The 15,940-nt window shown below is 40.3% G+C and overlaps 1 pseudogene; it reads left to right on the top strand.

Annotated features, from left to right (window-relative positions):
* The first annotated feature begins 10,902 nt into the window (after nt 1–10,902).
* Nucleotides 10,903–13,732, top strand: LOC116538217 (annotated as a pseudogene).
* The last annotated feature ends 2,208 nt before the right edge of the window (nt 13,733–15,940 follow it).

Here is a 15,940-nt window from a genome sequence, read left to right as displayed (position 1 = left end):
ATATGGCGAAATTGTAATGTCCTTTAAATTTCAGTTTGTGCATCCAGATATGTTACTATTTCAAAATACATGTTTTAAAATCATAGAACATCCAGAATCCAGGGAATTCTGTTTTCTAAGTTAATATATTCCAGAGACTTTTGATCATTACGACATAGCCAGCATCTTTCTTTACACCTTTTTTATTTTAAAATCCAGTTGTTATTAATTTGATAGATGAGAATCATTTCTCAGAGTCTCATCACTCTAAAGGAGGATCCAATCTAATTTCTGGATCCTCAGAGCTAAGGACCAACGTTAACAACTTGTTGATGTCTTCAAATGGCACATGCCCCACAAAGTTCTGCTTGAAACAGCACATAACATTCTCTCTGAGCCTACCCAATAAACAGTAGGAAGTTGATGAAGGTACTGTATTAACTTCCTTTCTTTAGGCTTCTGCTATGCATTAGAGGCAGCCCAGGGTTCCCCGTTTATACTAACGGACTGGTTTGTCCAGCCAACAGGGAATGATGATCCTGTCACATTGTGGAATTCCCTTGAGCTCACTGGCACTCTAATCAATAGTACTAACCAGGCCACAATTAAAAACATAGCCAACATTTAAAAATACATAAACTAAAAATGAAAAAAAAATGACTCTAAGCATTCAAATACAGATATTCAGTAGTTAGCTCTCAGGGACAGGGAAATGTTGTGTACAAGAGAAGAATAGATAGATAGTTTATTTGCTTTCTTTTTTTTTTTATTTTGCAGACCATTCAAATAGTCATCAGGAAATCTCTGCTCCAGCTTTAATTTTTTATAATTTTATGTCAATCACTTAAGTGTTCTGGGATTCAATTTCTTTACGTATAAAATGATGGCACTAGACTAATAACATCTTTAAGGGGTTTCAAGCTTTAAAATTCTGGTCTTCTCTGCTTTCTTTAAATTTATAAGCTATAAATTCACATTGCTAAGTGTGTTGCTGTTACTCTTTTGTATTATCTACTAGATTCTGAAGAATTGCTTTAAAGTTAACTGATGGTGCTCTTAATTGGTTTTTAAAAGAACGTTCAAATAATTAAAGGTACTTAAAGATTTTTAACAGCACTAATATTACCAAACTATTACCAGGGATCTATTGACAGGGTGCTTCAAGATTTAATTTTAAGTAATGGGGAAAATTGACAGGGTGCTTCGTAATGGGGAAAAAACAGTGCCCTACTCTCTTTTCCAACACTTCAGTATTTTAATGTTAAAAGACCAGCCTGACCAACATGGAGAAACCCAGTCTCTACTGAAAATACAAAATTAGCCAGGCATGGTGGTTCATGCTTGTAATCTGAGCTACTTGGTAGGCTGACGCAGGAGAATCACTTGAACCCAGGAGGTAGAGGTTGTGGTGAGCTGAGACTGCACCATTGCACTCTAGCCTGGGCAACAAGAGCAAAACTCTGTCTTAAAAAAAAAAAAAGATATGCTGATTGCGTGCTCTCTTGGCCTGTTAATCCCAATGTTATTAGAATAGCTGGTATCATAGCAGCACAGGGGCTTTTGACTTCCTCCCATCCTTTCCTCTGCATGAACACATACACTGTGTCATTCTTTATATTAGGTCAATTTATTTATCTTCAGCTTGGGCCAGGTGTTCTACAGCACATTACAATGTCCAGAGACTTTCTATCTTCCTTAGGAAATGTGTCTTAGCAACATGCATCAATTGCAAGCGTTTTTAGTGGTTGGTTTAACACATAAGAATATTCTGCCAAAGACAGGAGACAAAAATTGTTTTCAACTATGTTCTCAAAGAACTTACATTGCTTATTTCAATTTATCTTCAAAATTATAAAGTTTTACATTATTAAGTCCATTTTATTGATCAGAAAACTAAGGCTTCTGATGAGTAGCTATGTATCTTGCCTCGGGTTACACAATTGGAACAGTCAAGATTTAAACTCCAAATTCACATTTTTTTCACTGGATTGTAATACCTCTTCTATCAGCAAACATGAAATATAACAGTAAAAAAAACTTGATGAGTTAAAGAAATTACAAATTGTAGAGTTGTTCTTCTTTTTAATTTTGTTTTTATTTTCTCAGGGCAAATTTCCTACTTGGAGCTTCTTAGGGATATTGAGAGAAAATACCATACTAACTTAAAGTTGGCAGCTTTTCTTCAATTATTTATTAAAAATGTACTGACAGTACTGTTTTACCATGTGTTTGTTATTATCAAAAATAATTCAGATATTTTTAGAAAGTTATTTTGCATGCCATTTAGCTATTTTCATGGAAATTAATCACATTTGAGGAGATCAGTCATCATTTGAGTGAGAAAATCAAATGAGAATTGCTAACAGAAAGAAGAGAAAGAAGAAAAGCAAATTTCAGGCAATCAGGGCACAGAGAATCTTGTTGACACATATTATGGCGGGATAAACTTGATAAGCTGTCAGCTGGCAGAGAGGGCTGCCTGGGCATTCTGTCCTTGAGCGAGCTGCCTAGTGGAATCAAATAAAGCAATATTAGTTGGTAGTGGACTCCACCTGCAAAAGTGTAGCTGAGGAGTATAAGTGAGTAGTCTGCCTCTGAGTAACCACAGTGGGAAGGCATCCACCTGCACCTCTGCCTTGGGTAGAGCTGATCTCCACCCTTCCCCTCAGAAGTAATTCTTAGTACCCACCTGTTTTCTTTCTACACAGGCATAGGGATGTCTGAGTTGGAAGTTCCTGGAAGTTTTCCCACTTAGGGAAATTTGAGATTAGTCTTGAAATGCAGGCAAAGAGGGAAGAATGGGATGGTGGCATGGATCACCATTTTAGAGATGTGACGGGTGTGTCAGGAGAACAGAAAACTCCATGCATGAGCAAGAGGGAACACCATAGAATGGCTATCTGGCTTAGGGCCCTTCAGGCCAAGGAAGGCCTTGTAGACTCACCTCCATGTTAAGATAGTGTCTGGTGGGCAACGTGTGGCCAGGGAAGATTTTTCAGCAGAGGTTCAGCGTGTGTAGACGGGTACTTCGGAAAGTGTGGGGGCGGAGGTCAGAGGTGGGCTGTTGCAGCAGCTCGCATGTGGAGCGGTTTTTGTTTTCATCAGGGACTTCCTGGTGGTATCTCACATTTCATCCAGCTTTAAAACACACAAAATTTTAAGTACGTTTTAAAATCATAACATCAAGCTTTAGATGTCAAAATCTTGGGAGAGTTGAGGATGACTTCTTTTTAACTGCCTTACATTATAAAAATTTACCCAAATATTTAAACTTTGTTTTCATTTTTAATTAAGTATTTGAAAACCCAATTTGGTGTTTTAAAGACAATGACTCTTAAGCCCCCAAAATTGACAATGATTTTTCCTTCAGAGAAGCCAAAGCAGTATCCCAAACAAATGTTTGCAAGTCTTCTGTTTGATACCAAGAACAGCATCTCCAAATACACAAGAAGTCCTAGGGGCTCCTTTGCCACATTCTCCATCCAGAGACTGTATTTTGTGTAGACACAGAGTACAGGTGCCATAATGTCTTTTTGGAGCAAATTCTCCCCCATATGTGTTGCTATCATGCCTTCTAAGTGGTCTTGTGATCTGAAATCCTGTTTTACTCCCTGCTATGGTTAAACCAGTGGGACTTTCTGGTTGAAAACTTCCAAATCTTCCCAAGGTCTTTAGGAGAAAGCCTGAACTTCTTAGTGCTGCGTACATAGGTTTCAATTGTAAGAGCATAGTGTGCTTTTCTTTCCATATCCTCAGCCTTGAAGAGCACCTACATTTTTTTTTGAGATGAAATTTCACTCTTGTTGCCCAGGCTGGAGTGCAATGGCACGATCTCGGCTCACCACAACTTCTGCCTCCCAGGTTCAAGTGATTCTCCTGCCTCAGCCTCCTGAGTAGCTGAGATTACAGGCATGCACCACCGTGCCTGCCTTATTTTGTATTTTTAGTAGAGACAAGGTTTCTTCATGTTGGTCAGGCTGGTCTCGAACTCCCAAAGTGCTGGGATTACAGAAGTGAGCCACCACGCCTGGCTTACATGTTGTTTTTTCACCCATGTTTACCTTACCTCCAAACATGTTATCAAATATTGCTTCCAGGTTTTTCCAAATGTTTCTTCCTTAACCCTAAACTGTCTTTCCCTAAAAATATTTTCTCCCTCCTCTCTATACTCAACCCCACTTAACAACCAACTGCACATAGACAACTCCTTTATCAGCCTCCTTTTCTCACCACTATCTTAACCTGAAGAGAGCAGTGTCTGAGAGGAGGTGGAGCAAGACAGCCAAATAGAACCCTCCAGTGATGGCGGCCCCCTCCCCAGGAACATTAAATTGAACAACTATCTACACAAGAAAGCACCTTCATAAAAACCAAAAATCAGGTGAGCAATCACAGTACCTGGTTTTAACTTCCTATCCCTGAAAGAGGCACTAAATAGGGTAGGAAGGACAGTCTTCACTTGCCAACCCCACCCCTACCCTTAGCCAACTTAGCATTTCCTGCATCTCCACTTGGTATTAGCCAAAACCTTCCATATCAAGATTCAGCTAGTGGCCAAGAGATGCAGTGCCAGGAACCCTTAAACAGTTGTACAGCATCTCAGCTCATCTTTACTGCACCCTGGATATGCCTACATTCTTCAAGATCCCATTTGAATTTCTTAGTGACTAAACCATTGTGCATTCTAGAGTGCATATATTTATATTTTGCCTGTTAGTGAGCTGTGTTAGCTTAGGTCTCTTTTGATGTAGCTTATTCTGATTAGCTTTCTCAACGTTTCACTACTCAGCGTGGAAACAAGATGAAATTCCATTTGTAGGTAGGGAGGTGAAGTTGATGATTCATTAAATAAAAAATAAAAGTTTCCATTGAAACTGTGAAAAAAAAAAAAAAAACCCCAGTAGCAGACACATGGTGGGGAAAGAGAATATGTACATTTGAGGGAGGGAAAGCACAGTAATTGTGGGACTCTGCTCTGGAACTCAGTTCTGTCTGCCACAGTGGAAAACAATACAAGGCAGAATCCAGCTGGCACCCAGAGCAAGTATTTAAACCAGCCCTCACCAGAGGGAAATCATCCATCCCCATGTTTGGAACCTGAGTTCTGATAAGCCCTCACACCTCAGGCTAAAGCACTCTGAGGTCCTAAATAAACTTGAAAGGCAGTTTAGGTGAAAAGGACTGCAAATCCTGGGCAAATCCTGGTGCTGTGCTGGTCTTGGAGCCATTAGACTTGGAGTGCATGTGACTTAGTGAGATACCAGCTGGGGTTGCCAAGGGAGAGCTTGCGTCACCCTCCCCCAACCCCAGGCAGTGCCGATTGCAGCTCCAAAAGAGATTCCTTCCTTCCGCTTGAGGAGAGGGAAGAGTAAAGAGGACTCTGCCTTGCAGCTTGGATACCAGCTCGGCCACAGTAGAAAAAAAAAAGGGTACCAGGCGGAGTCCTGAGGCCTCCATTCCAGGCTGTATCTCCTAGACAACATTTCTAGGCACACCATGGGCCAGAGGAAACTCACTGCCATGATGAAAAGGACCAGTCTTGGATGGATCTATTACCTGCTGACTGAAGAGCTCCTGGGCCATGAATAAACATCAGTGATACTCGGGTAGTACTCACTGTGGGCCTTGGGGAGACTCTGAGCATGCTGGCTTCGGCTATGTCCCAGCACATTCCCAGCTCTGGTGACCATTGCTGGACAGACTCATCCTTGAGGAAAGCATGGGGAAGAATAAAGCAGGTTCTGTCCTGCAGCTTGAGTACCAGTTCAGCCACAGTGGGGTAGAACATCAGACAGACTCCTGAACCCCCAATTCCAGTCTTTGGCTTTTGGATGGCATTTCTGGGCCTGGCCTGGGCCAGAGGGGAGCCTACCGCCCGGAAGGAAGAGCCCAGGCCTGGCAGCATTTACCACAAGATGACTGAAGAGCACCTGAGCCTTGACTGAGCATCAGCAGTAGTTGCCATGGGCCTGGGGCAGTTGTAGCCACGGATGAGACTCATTTTGCTTGAGGAAAAGAAAAGAATGGGAAGGAATTTGTCTTACAGCTTGAATGCTAGCTCAGCAGAATAGAGCCGCCAAGAAGATTCTTAAGGTTTCTAACTTAAGGACCTGACTCCTGGACAGCATTTGCATGCCTGCTCTGGGATGAGGAATGGCTCACTGCCCTGAAAGGACACAAGTCTGGCTGGATTCACCATCTGCTAACTGAAGAGCCCTTGGTCCTTAAGTCAACATTGGTGGTAATGCAGGCAGCAGCCACCGTGGGCACTGGGCAAGACTCAGTGCTGTGCTGGCTGTATACAGGTCTGACCCAGCACAGTTCTAGTGGTGGTTGTCACAGGGATGCTTATGTCACCTTCCCCCAGCGCCAGGTAGATCAGCATAGAGATAGAGAGAGGGAGAGAGAGGGGGGTAAGAGAGAGAGAGACCTCAGATGTGACTAATTTCCATGAAAATAGCTAAATGGCATGCAAAATAACTTTCTAGAAGTATCTGCATTATTTTTGATAAACGCATGGTAAAACAGTACTGTCAGTATGTTTTTAATAAATTAATTGAAGAAAAGGTGCTGACTTTAAGTTAGTATGGTATTTTCTCTCAACATTCCTAAGAAGCTCCAAATAAGAAATTTGCCCAGAGGAAAAAAAATAATTAAAAAAAAAGAACAACTCTACAATTTGTAATTTCTTGAGAAAGATAGAGAGAGAGAGAGAGATTGACGATTGACTCTATTTATTTGGGGGAAGTGAGAGAAGAGAACAAAAGTTTTTGTCTGGCAATCTGGGGAATTCTCTCAGATCATATCCAAGACCACCAGGTAGTACTCCTATGAGTTTGAAAGAGACAGTATTAATGAGTATGGCTAAAGTCACCAAAAGCCAAAGACTTACTTAGATCACAAGGCTCATTTCCCTTTGAATACTTGAAAAGCCTTCCCAAGAAGGATGGGTATAAACAAGCCCAGACTCTGAAGACTGCAATAAATACTTAATCTTTCAATGACCAGACAAACATCCACAAACATCAAGACCTCACCAAAAGAATAAAATAAGGCATCAATGACTAATGCTGGATTGGCAGAGATATGTGACCATTTAGACAGAATTCAAAATAGCTTTTTTGAGGAAGCTCAATGAAATTCAAGATAACACAGAGAAGTAATTTAGAATCCTATCAGATAAATTTAACAAAGGGATTGAAATAATTTAAGAAATTGAGCAGAAATTCTGGACCTAAAAAATTCAATTAGCATACTAAAGGACACATCAGAGTCTCTCAACAGCAGAATTAAGCAGAATTAGTGAGGTTGAAGACATGCTATTTGAAAATAGAGTCAGAGGAGACAAAAGAAAAAAAATAAAATAAAGCATGCCTATAAGATCTAAAATATAATCTCAAAAGGGCAAATTTAAGAATTATTGGCTTTTAAAGAGGTTGTTCAGATCAAGATCAGAGTAGAATGTTTATTCAAAAAGATATTAACATATAGGGTTATAAATCTAGAGGCAGGTATTAATATTTAAGTACAAGGTTACAGAACACCAAGCTGATTTAACCCAAATAAGACAACATCACAACATTTAATAATCAAACTCCCAAAAGACATTTAATAGCTAAACTCCCAAAGATCTAGAATATAGAAAAGATCCTAAAAGCAGCAAGAGAAGGGAAATGAATAGCATATAAAGACGATCTAATCCATATGGCAGCAGATATCTCAGCAGAAACCTTACAGGCCAAGAGAGAGTGACATGACATATTTAAAGTGCTGAAGGAAAAACAAACAAAAGACTTTTTATCAAAGAATAACATATTCAGTGAAAATATCCTTCAAATATTAAGGAGAAATAACCCCTCCCCTCAGACAAAGAAAAGCTGAGGTTTCATCAGTATCAAAACTTTTCTGTAAGAAATGCTAAATAAAGTTTTTCAATCTGAAAGAAAAGGATGGTAACAAGCAATAAGAAACCTTCTAATATAAAACTCACCAATAATAGCAAGTACACAGAAAACACAGAATATTATATTACTGTAATTTTTGTGTGTAAACTATACATATCTTTTCTCTTGATTAAAGATGATGCAGGTTCTGTGAACTTCATGACAGCATGATACTCCTTTTTAGGATCTGCCCTCACCTCCCCTACAGGCCACAAGGTCAATGACCAGGATTAAGTTACAACAGAATCCAGTTGAAGTTGTGTTGGGTGTAAGAAGTGAGTAAAGAGACTACAATCAGAAAGACTATAGCAGGGGAAACGTAGCCAACTTCTACTGGTATGGGCCTGGATCATATGTAAGGGACTGTGTGTGTGTGCACGTGTGCGCTGGATCCAACAGGCAAAAATGGCGAAATCTTTACTATGGTACTGATGTCTCAAATAGGTAGGACACATTGTTCTATCAACCAAGGCATGGAAGCAGACGTACACTGCTCACTGTCACGATCAGTAATTCCCTTAGGGGAATTTATGTTTCTTGTACCCCAAATCTAGAATCCTAAATATGTTAGTTACCCAGGAGAAACACTTCCAACTAGGAAGATGCAGTGAGAGTTCCATTGAAGTACTAGCTATGGCTAATAGCTGGTTACTTCAAGTTGGAAAGTGAAGAACAGGAAATAAGAAGAGTCATCATCTTAGAAGGGACAATTAATAATGATTATCAGAAGGAGAAAGGGTTACTGTTATAATGGGGACAGGAAAAATATATTTGGTACTCAGATGATGCACTTGGGCACCTTTCAGCTATATCCTTGCCAAATTTTCATGGCAAATGAACAAGTGTAGCAGCCATGGCCTAAGAAGCCTGTGTGACCGGGGACTCAGGTTTCTTAGGCATGTGGGTGTGGATCATACCGCAAAGCAAGCCACAGAGACAAGTGGGGGTGTTAACTGAGGATGAAGGGAATCCTGAATGAAAGTAAAGGAAAAAAGCCTGACAGTCAATGAGTGTCAGTTGTGACTTCAAGACCAGTTACAGTAGCAAGGGCCATATATTTTTCCGTTAATCTTCTTTTTCTAAGTTTCCCCTAGGAAGAGAGGTGTATTGGGATCATTCAGTAACTGTTCCGAGTTAACTTGAAAAATTGTATCCTAGTATTGCAAGAGGTGGACTATAGAGAACACCCAGATTATCAGGACTGAAGGATTTATTTTCCCAAATGCTGGGAGTGCTTCTAGCAGATAGCTCCTATCTATCAGGGTTCTTTGGAAAGTGTCTAAACTCGAGAAAGCTGCTTTGCCCAGGCTTATAGCTGGTGCCCTGGCTTGGCCTTTGGGACTTCTTGAAAAGCTGGGAATTCATATTTCTCTGGTCAGCTCCAGTGATGAGGACTGAGTTTTTTTGTTTGACCACAGATACCTGAACTTGGAATTTTACATTGGTCAAAAGCATATGTCCTCCCACCATGCTCCACCATCCTCAGAGTATTCCTATGGTTTTTAGCTCATCGCTAGTCCTCCCAAATCAGTCCTCTCTAGGTCTCATCATGATCACCCACATCTGGTGGTTCAGCCTGCTTTACTTATCTTCTGTTACCACTTTGATCTTACAATCTGAACTTGGGCATGTAAGCCAAAAATAAAATTCTAAGGCCCCCAACCATCTGAGTGGACCCCTCCTCTCATCTGAGAACATTCTAAAGTTAACCTGAAAATCTTGGTTCAGGCCATCATGGGAAAGGAGGTCAGACATGCCTCATTATACCCTCTTCCTTTTGGGAATTCAGGGAAAAGCTGAGGAGTGTTAACATCAACACAGACTTTAAGTTTGATGAGAAACATTTACAGTCTCTTTTCTCTGAAGCCTGATACCTGGAGGCTTCATCTACACAATAAAACAGGTATTCACAACCCTTTATTGTAAACCAGACATTCCTTTCTATTGATAATAACTCCTTCAACCAAATGCCAATCAGACAATTTTTAAATCTACCTATGACCTGGAAACCCCAGCTTAGAGTTGTCCCACACTTCCAGATCAAACCAGTGTAAATCTTACATATATTGACTGATGCATTGTCTCCCTAAGTTGTATAAAAACAAGCTATTCCCCAACCATCTTAGGCACATGTCAGAATCGCTTGAGGCTGTATCGTGGATGTGTCCTTAACCTCAGCAAAATAAACTTTCTAAATTGATTAAGACCTGTCTCAGATACTTTTGGGTTCACAGGTGTAAGTGGAGTGAAGACTGACTTCCTTTCTCATATTCACAGGCCATATGAATCTCGGTATCTACAATGAGGCTGGGGAGATGTTTCCACATGAAAATTAGGGCAAGTCTCCCTGAGAAATTGGCCATCTGTAGGACTCCCGTAGAAATAACCTTTGCTACATGGTGATTTGCAGACCAATAGTGTTAAGGAGGGAAGATACATCCCTCTAAGCTGTAATCATCACAAAGCAAGCTATAATTTTAGAAATGGATACATGGAAAGGTATTGTATGTTAACAATTACAGTCAGGAAACTGGTGGTCAGAATGGAATGAAAGCAAAGAATTAGTTAGAAGACAAGTGATATTTAGGTGGGATTTGGACTCTGCAGAAAATCTCACGGCTGCCAGATTCAGCTAGAAAGTTCATTATTGGTATTTGATTTAATGTTTCTAACGCTAGCATGTGTCCCCTAGTTTCCTTTGTAGTCACACCTTGTAGTGAAAGTGCTGTTTAAGTCGATAGTCTCACCTTTCAGGGCAGGCAGATAGGAGATATTACAAATATATTGTAACTCTGTGAGTTAAAGTTGACTTCAGAATACAAATTTCATGCACCAAACTAGTATTAAGTTTTGTCTTTTCAGAAATGCAAATCAAAACCATGATGAGGTACTATCTCACACTGGCCAGAATGGTTATTATTAAAAAGACAGACACGTGTCTGAGACTTTCATGCATCACACCCCAGGAGCTCAAGCTTTCATGAGCCTCTGGATGGACACGTACCAGCCCTAGTCCTGGGATGGATGGGGTATCACAGGGAGCAGGTGGCCTAGCTGTACAACCTGGTGCATGATGGTGACGTTCCTCACCTTCAAGTGCATGGACCATCAGGTGCTGGAAAAAAGACAAGTGCTATGTGTGTTCTACATGAACTTTATGGTGTTGGGGTGGAAAAGTTGAGAATTGAACATCAGATCATCAAAACTCCATCTAAAAAAACTGAAATTAGCACCATTGCAAGTAATTACCACCTTGAAGTTATTCCCAGTGATGCTGGAAATATTGACCAGGTAGTAATTCAGAAGATGTTGAAAACAGTGGCTCAATCATAGCAACTTGAAACAAACTCTCAGATATTTAAAAATGGTATTATTGATAGAAGTTGAAAAATTCACCAAAGATGCTCATCATTCCTTGCAAAGAACCATGGAAAAGTGTATGTCCACCTGCAGATTGATCTTGTGCTGTAATTCTACATCTAATATGATACCACCTATTTGTAGTAGGTGCAGGGCAATTTGTGTGCCTGTTCCCAGCATTGGAGATATTTACCTTATGTTAGGTACTGTGTGCAAGAAGGAAGGTCTGAATCTTCCTTCATAACTGACCCATAGTCTTGCAGAGAAGTCCTGCAGAAATCTCAGAAAAGCCCAGCTTATATGTGAAGCAGAATATCACATGGACATTAAAAGGAGGATAAGAAAATATTATAAATAAGCCTAAGCATATAAATTTGACAATTCACATGAAATAGAGTGATTCCTTAAAAGCCACAAACTGCTGAACTCTCTCTCTCACACACACAATCTATTATTGGTCTATATACATATATACATATTCAATAAGTATATGTGTGTGTATAACATATATAAAACTATTTCTATTGAAGAAATTGAATTACTACTAAAGGGAAAAATAAGAAAGTCCTGAAAAAGAAAACTTTCTGTTCAGATGGTTTCACTGGCAGTGAAGAAAAAGAAAAATCTGCAAGGTTGGTAAAGAAAATCCCCGAGGCTAGGGGACGTCTCTTTATTACTTGGTCTACCACTATAGTTTACCCAGTGAGGCCTTGCAGCGCTGTAGTTACAGGAGAAAGCCTGAAATGCTGGTTCCTGGTGGAGTAAAGGAAGTATCTCTCCACACAGAGAACTTAGCCCCTTTAATAGTCTATACTGTGAATACTGAGAGCCTTGGAGTTCCTTTCTCAAGTGAGCCTAAGCTTGCTTCCAGGGTCTCCCTAGGTCTCTTTCTGAGTTCACCCCTATACTCATGTGTTTTTCTCAGAAAGTGTAAATAGAGCTTAGACAGGGTTAGAAGTGTCCACACAAATATGCAGGAAGACCTTTGCAGGGCAGAACGGAGGAGAGGATAAAAGGGGGGAGACCTGGGACTGAAGGCTGGCTCTCCTCATTACACCCTTATGTTCTGGCAGGGAATTTCATGGGGTTTGAGAATTCTAAACCTGAACTTGAAATTCATAAAGGCATATTTTTTTAGGGTAGGAAGAGAAAATGCATTTTATTCAGTCATTTGTTAACTTGATGAATGGCTTTATATAGCTAGGCATATGGTACATTTTATTAATTTGTACTCTTGTCGTAGGTCCCACAGTATAAGCACCAGGATAGGTGGGTAAATTCTGAGCTCCTAGAATAGTCCCTGGCACAGTGGGGACTCAATAATAATTCTGTGTAGATGAATGAATGAGTTTAGTCTTCCTGTCAGTCCAAGAAGGATTCCAGATATAAAGAAAGTGGCCTACTTGAGGGTGAAGGATGGAAGGAGGGAGAGGATCAGAAAAAATTACTATTGCATACCAGGCTTACTACCTGGGTAATGAAATAATCTGTACAATACCCCCACCCCTGCCACCAATTCCATGACGCAAGTTTACCTATATAAAAAATCTGCACATATATCCCTGAACCTAAAATGAAAGTTTTTTTTTTTTTTTTTTAAAGTGATACCTGGACATAGAGTGTAGAATAATAGTCATTGTAGACTCAGAAGGGTAAGAGGAGAACAGAGAGATGAGGGCTGAGAAAAAAATCACTTTTTTCTTATGTTTGGCTTCCTTAACTTACCTTGAAACATGCCCAATACATTTTTAAATGTATGTTCCTATCATTTTTATATCTAATATTTCTTTTTCTTTCTTTTCTTTTCTTTTCTTTTTTTTTTTTTTTTACAGGGCCTTTGTCTGTTGCCCAGGTTGGGTAGAGTGGCACAATCTTGGTTCACTGCAACCTCTGCCTCCTGCGCTCAAGTGATCCTCCCTCCTGAGCCTCTTGAATAAGTGGGACTGCAGGCATGTGCCACTACGCTTGGCTAATTTTTGTATTTTTTTTGTAGAGACAGGGTTTCTCCATGTTGCCCAGGCTGGTCTCAAACTCCTGGGCTCAAGTGATCCTCCCACCTTCATCTTCCAAAGTGCTGGGATGATAGGCATTAGCCACCATGCCTGGCCTATTTTTATTTCTAATATTTCTTTTTTTTTCTCATTGTCTTTTATTGCAACCATGTCCAATATAATCCAGTGAATATTTTTGCTTTTTAATACCTATGGATATTAACTCTTCTCATATTTCCTTCTGCTCACAGTATTGCCTCTTTTTCTTCTGTTTCTTTCCCTGTTTTTTGAATTTTATTTCTGACCTCTATGTTAAATATTTTCTCAAATGCTTAATCATCCTAGGCTCTTCGAAACATACATCAAGCTGATATTTGGCAACTCTTCATGTGGTTTTGTTTGTGGGGCATAGGGTGTGGTAGTCGTGATGGTGGTGGTGCAGTAGTGCCTGTCAACTGATGCACTTCACTGTAGATTGATCAGACAGAAACCCAGGCCATTTATTTGTGGGACTGCCAAAGGTCAATTTCTGTGAGTCTTGGAGTCTTTAATCTCCCATTCGAGTTTGCTGTTGTAAAGCTGACTTCTGGGGCTTAGGATTTGAATAGGGAGAGAGCTGGTGACTCGCTTTTCAGCAGACAGATTTTCTCTTAATCTCTTATTTTTGATATCAAAACATCACCCCCATCCTTCTTGGTACCCCATATTCTCAAGGCCCAAGGTTTTATCAGTTAAGACCTTGGGAGAGTAAACATCCAGGTTTCTTCTAGAGTGGGGAGGGGACAGGCCCTTGGGGTTCTAGGAAAGACAAGGAGATCAAGATTTCTCACTGCTCCTTAATCAAACTTTGAAGAAAGTTTTGTTTTTCAGTTCCATCTAGCTTCCCTGACTTCAGAACTACCTGATGTAATAAATACGCGTGCCTCTGAGGGTGAGATGGGGGCTGTAGCGAGATTTATCTTGCTTATTTGTGGCAATTCATACCCCAACCATCACCAGCAGCTGAAGTGTTACTGTGTCTTCTCTATCGTGTCAGTTAAGGTACTTTCTATTTTTATTTATCATCCATTTTCCCTTTCCCATTTTCTCTTTTATTTTGTGGATTTTTGGCATTTTAATGGGATATAAAAGTCATAAAAATAGTTATAGTAATATTGGTAATATGCTATTTCTAAAAGCTAAAATGGGAGTGATGAGAAATCAGGAAAAGACAACAGAGAAGGGCAGTGGATTGGATGGTCTGATGGCATGTGAATTTGAAGAGATTTTCCTTGTGGGGATTTGTGAAAAGGGAGGATAAATAATCCAACAATAAGCATTAAGAATAGCTAACCCTCTTCCAGGTCCTGTAGTACTTGGATTGTGAGCAAAAAAAAGCAGATACCATTAAGAGCTGTCCCAAAGAAACAATCTCCTTGCGGTGGGCCAGGTACCAGTGAGCTCTGGAGGTGAAGGAAATTCAATAAAAGAGAGGCTGAGGAAGTTGGGAATTTTGTCGATGCCAAATGGCGTGTTCCAGCAAACATAATGAAAAGGCTTGGGAGCTTGGAAAAGAGTAAAAATTGGCTTAGGTTAAGATTGTCCAGAGCCCTGTGAGGAAAACATCCTAGTGCTAATGGATTACTTGAGTTATTTGGACACCCAGCAGTGACCTAGATAGTGATGGGTGTAAGAATTAAAGGGCTAGTCCTGGGGGTCCATGGGAAAGATGAGTGGTCAGTTTCAACAGGAGGAGCCTTCTCAGCCCTAGCCTTTTGTATGATTGGAATTAGTGAGACAGGTGGTGGTGTGGCTACTGGGCCTAAGCCAAGAGTATCAGGGGCCTGGGCTGGGACTGCTCATGTTTAGGAGCATATGGGGCTGTATGGCCTTCTTTATAGATTAAACAAAGTGATGTGGTTTACCCGAGCTAACCATAAACTCTAAGGCCGCCATCCGCTTGACTATGACCTAAATCTGCCATCCATGATATATGCAACTCCAAAAAGTATATCTGGGCTTTATTTTCCTTACCTATAAAATGAAGGTGTTGGCCTACTTCAGTGTTCCTCAAACGTTTCCACCACACAGCTCCTGGAGAAACCTGCAGGGGTGACCTGAATAAACAGCATTTATCACATTGTAGCTTAACATTCAACATGAAGTTAAATGGGAAATAATCTTAGCCCTTGCAATGTGATCATTTCCTGACATATTAATTAGGTTTTACTTTGCTGCTGTAGAGAACCATGCCAAGTTAGAGCTGTAAGTGTTGTGCTTCCTGTACTTTTTCTCTTCTGTTTCATGGAGGTTGTCAGATACTCGTTTTTTTCTCTTTCATGGTTTTTTTCACAGTGTGAGTCAGAAGCTGATAAATATTATCCATCCTGCCTATCTGTGCAAGTCTGAACTCATGCAGAAGCCTATTATAGGTGTAGAATTGGATAATGCAAAGGGAAAACAGCATGGGCCATGAGAGAGATGGCATATTTCCCCTCAATCTATTAGAAGGATAGAGTTCAGAGGCCTATGTATAGGGCAGATTTAGGCCCCATTCCCGGTTGCATCTAGGAAAGTCTGTGGTGCCACCAAAAGATTTACCTTGATCTGGGGGCTCTAGAATCAGAGATTTCCACATCTGAGTTTAACTCTGTTGCAGCATATTTGTTAGTTTTAAGAGACCCCAGA

The sequence above is a fragment of the Sapajus apella genome, unplaced genomic scaffold (assembly GCF_009761245.1).
Source record: "Sapajus apella isolate SASKATOON/1434 unplaced genomic scaffold, GSC_monkey_1.0 scaffold4, whole genome shotgun sequence".
Taxonomy (NCBI): Eukaryota; Metazoa; Chordata; class Mammalia; order Primates; family Cebidae; genus Sapajus; species Sapajus apella.
The sequence above is the reverse complement of the archived record's forward strand: the minus strand, read 5'-3'. Positions and strand labels throughout refer to the sequence as shown.